The following is a 4,670-nucleotide window of genomic DNA, read 5'->3' on the forward strand; positions in this document are numbered from 1 at the left end:
ATTATTTTGATATCCATCTTTTCACACTGAGGACAATTTAGGAACTCAAACACAGCTATTAAAAAAGGATTAAACATTTACTGATGCGCCAGAAGGAAACACGATGCATTAAGAGCAGGGGGTGAAAACTTTTGAACAGGAGGAAGATGTCCACATTTTTCTTATATATATTTTTTTGTTTATATATATATATATATATATATATATATATATATATATATATATATATATATATATATATAATGCGTTAACGCATGCGATTAATTTAAAGTTGTTAATGCTAAAATAATTTAATGCAATTAACGCAAATAAATGACAGAAGTACATGAAGCTGCAACATTAACGTAATTTGCATTACGCAGACGATCATAGAAGTTGGAAGTTTATCACAATCATAAGTATCACCTGTAACCCTGGTAGGAGTAAATTTCCATTCTAACTATTTAACATTTAGAAACAGCGATTCTCTGTTTGTGAGTTTAAGCCATTAAACTCTGGGAAAGTGTTCAGTGATCCAGTAATCTAATTCATTAAAAAATGCTAATGTAAAGAAGGCCAAGCTGATTAGGCTACATCAGACACATCAGAGAGAAGAGACTTACAGCGCGCTTTTAGTAAATTGTTCATTTCAGTGTGTGCTTTGCTTTACAACACGAGCTCTGTCGTATTCTGCGATTGTTTCTGAAGAGCGCAATTTTGGTGTCGTACACAGTTAGCGCGTGAGAGTCTGTTATATTGATGAACAGAGAATGTATGTGCGCACTCTCGATCACTGATCTCAGGCAGCATTCATGTACAGTACATTCGCTTTGTTTTCACACACACTCAGGAAGGATAATGTTTGATTTGTCATGTGTGAACTTTAGTGATGATGACTGGTTCGCGAATGAATCGTTTGTTTGAACCGGTTCTTTTTTGTGAACCATGAGCATGCTTTTAGCAGAGGGAGTGAAGTTTTTGTTTTTAGTTTGCCTAGAAATATAGACGCACCCTAGCGGCAGCAAATTTAATCTGCCCGCAAGTGTCGTCTAGCAACTCTCAATACCCTTCTGAACTGTATTCCCCTAACTCTTGCCGGACCAATCACATCGTGTATAGAGTCAGTGGGCGGGGCCATAATGACGACGGCCGAGTTGCGTTTGCGCGCTTCTAGTAAACACAGAAACTGGCGAACGGCGGCGGTCTTTCGAATCAGCTTTGACCGCGACTCTGGAAGACTTGGAGTTAAGCTTTTCTCTGAGAAAAGAATAAAGAACGGCACTGAAGTGAACATTCTTAAAAAGGGAAGATGGAGTTTTGCTGACCGGATACGGCGAATGTTTAATCTATCAACAAGCTCTGTTTCACCTTCATTGCTCTGGTTGGTGTAGCGCTATCCTATCGCGTGCAGAGGGAGTTTGAAAGACAACCGTTTATCTCGCCCCTCGGATTGAGTCCTGTCAATGGTGAGTTTCCAGACCAAACATCTTGATGTGGGTCTGGCTTGTCAGGCTAGTGTTTAGTAGCCTAATCGTAGGTTTTTGCAGTCAAAGTGGTTGATTTAGGAGTTTTTGGCTTCTCCGTGTGGTTCTGTTCGGTATCGCAGCTTGAGAGGTCTACATTTAAATGTCCATTTTACATAAAATGTCTAAAATGAAAACAATCTCAGATGAATTCTGACAACAATGAATTCTGTCAATGTAATGTTTTTTTTTCATGGGCGTGTAGGTGTGTACAAATTGATTATATAATAGAATTATATGGACTCCTTATATTTGGTTATTTGGTTTCCTTTTGGAGTTTCCAATGATCCTTGAAGCAACAAAGGTGTGATAAATTGTGATTAAAATAATCTATTTACAGCCCTTATATATATTTATATATATACAGTGAGGAAAATAAGTATTTGAACACCCTGCTATTTTGCAAGTTCTCCCACTTGTAAATCATGGAGGGGTCTGAATTTGTCATCGTAGGTACATGTCCACTGTGAGAGACAAATCCAGAAATCACAATATATGATTTTTTTTTATATGAATGATGCTTGTACAATATATTAACTTTTTATTTGTATGATACAGCTGCAAATAAGTATTTGAACACCTGTTTGTCAGCTAGAATTCTGACCCTCAAAGACCTGTTAAGTCTGCCTTTAAAATGTCCACCACAAAAGGTTCCCATGCTTAAACCAGCACATGTCCAGGCCCATCTTAAGTTTGCCAATGACCATTTGGATGACCCAGAGGAGTCATGGGAGAAAGTCATGTGGTCAGATGAGACCAAAATAGAACTTTTTAGTCATAATTTCATTAAACGTGTTTGGAGGAAGAAGAATGATGAGTACCATCCCAAGAACACCATCCCTACTGTGAAGCATTGGGGTGGTAACATCATGCTTTGGGGGTGTTTTGTCACATGGGACAGGGCAACTGCACTGTATTAAGGAGAGGTTGACCAGGGCCATGTATTGCGAGATTTTGAGAAACAACCTCCTTCTCTCAGTTAGAGCACTAACTAAGATGGGTCGAGGCTGGGTCTTCCAACATGACAATGACCCAAAGCACACAGCCAGGATAACCAAGCAGTGGCTCTGTAAGAAGCATATCAAGGTGCTGCCGTGTCCTAGCCAGTCTCCAGACCTAAACCCAATAGAGAATCTTTGGAGGGAGCTCAAACTATGTGTTTCTCAGCAACAGGCCAGAAACCTGACTGATCTAAAGAAGATCTGTGTGGAGGAGTGGGCCAAAATCCTGCAGTGTGTGCAAACCTGGTGAAAAACTACAGAAAACGTTTGACCTCTGTAATTGCAAACAAAGGCTACTGTACCAAATATTTCCCAGGTGTTCAAATATTTGAAGCTATATAGTTAAAAAATTACATTGTGATTTCGGGATTTTTTTTAAAGCTTATGTCTTTCACAGTGGACATGCACCTATGATGACAATTTCAGACCCCTCCATGATTTCTAAGTGTGAGAACTTTCAAAATAGCAGGGTGTTTAAATACTTATTTTCCTCACTCTATAAACTATTACAAATGTTTAAAAATGTATATATTTATTTAAAAATTCATTTAGTGCTGCCCTTCGGAAGCAACAGAACATACTTACATGTACTTGTACATTAATGACAAATTAAGTATAATTTACCTTGATCTTCAAATTCAAAAATGTTTTCACTGCCGGCTCTAATGCATCGTGTTTCCTTCAGGCGCATCAGTAAATGTTTAATCCTTTTTTAATAGTTGTGTTTGAGTCCCTCAATTGTCCTCAGTTTGAAAAGAGGGATCTCAAAATCATACAGTCACTGCTGGAAAGAGATAAAATGTGCAGAAGATGCTGGAACACTGAAGTTTTTGCAGGACCTGGAAGATTTTTCTGAAGAACATTTGGTAGTTTAACTGTTTAGGACAAACAAGGGACTCAAGAACAACCATCACAAAACAAAAACAGCCATGGATCAACAACACAAAGTCTTTCACGAGTTCACATTTACATCAAATTAAATAGAGTAAAGATTATGTGTATTCGGCGTGCTGTGCGGGCTCTGAATTTTTGGCCTGAACCCAGAGTATCCCACCCCGTGATAGAGAAAGTCTAGAACTAGACTATTGTATTATGGATTGTGTTGACATCTAATAAGAGTTTCATAAATCAACGTGAGAAGATGGGGTGGTGGAGGGATGTTAAAATAAAAATAGTCAATGAAAGAAGGTAAATCTGGTGTATAATCTCCTATCTAAAATGATTAGCTTATAGTGCTCTACTCGTGTTCAATTGGGTTTAATTATCTGAGGTGCTACTCTTGAAATTTGTTAATGAAACATCAATAAATGGTTCATAAATGGTCATTTTAATAATTCCAGCTATATTTTTGTCTTGTGGACTATATGTAAACATCTTAAAATATCTTATTCAGGACAGCACTAAATAAAAAATAACATGCATTTTGTCTATGATCTCTCTTATTTTGTTGTCTCTCGTAAATTAATTATTCACATTTCCACAGATTCTGCAAGCAGTTCACATACGTTTTCTTTTTTTATTTTATTTTTTATATAGTTTGAAATAAGGTTTTGTCACACATTTGCTTAATTGATTAGGGCCCTCAAATAAAAAAAGTAGCTTTAGCTGCCTTTTTTGGTAATTGCCTTTTACATGATACATGCTTGTTGTCACTTCGAAAAGAAATCATGTTAATAATGTACATAATTTCATGAATATCACCAGGTTACTTAAAGTAAGTGCATTCTGAATTACACAAGCATAAGAAAGCAGATTCAAGATTACACAAGAATAAGATTCAAAATTCTACATGGTGCTGTCATCTCACTTAAGGGTTAACTGTATTCCCCAGTTACAGTTGGCATATGACGCCCCTTCCGAGTGTGACATCCCATAGAAGGGTTCCTACTTATCACCCTACTAGTTTCGTTTACTTAGCGTGGTTAAACAGTTTTACTTTAATCATTGCATAGGCCTAGATTATTTATTATTATTTGAGAAGCTCACATGATGCCATGTTTGTTTACATGTCTCTTAAATCACATGCTTGACTGTCTGAGACTTGCAAGAATGCTTGCATCTCTTGGCCAGGTGTTGTAAATTAAATTGGCACCTTGACCCATCGAGCAACTGCAAAAACTTTGCCTTGTAGTGTAGGTCTTTGTCTAGAGGGAGGGCCAACGCATGT

This window comes from Pseudorasbora parva, chromosome 4 (genome assembly GCF_024679245.1).
Source record: "Pseudorasbora parva isolate DD20220531a chromosome 4, ASM2467924v1, whole genome shotgun sequence".
In the NCBI taxonomy this organism is placed as follows: Eukaryota; Metazoa; Chordata; class Actinopteri; order Cypriniformes; family Gobionidae; genus Pseudorasbora; species Pseudorasbora parva.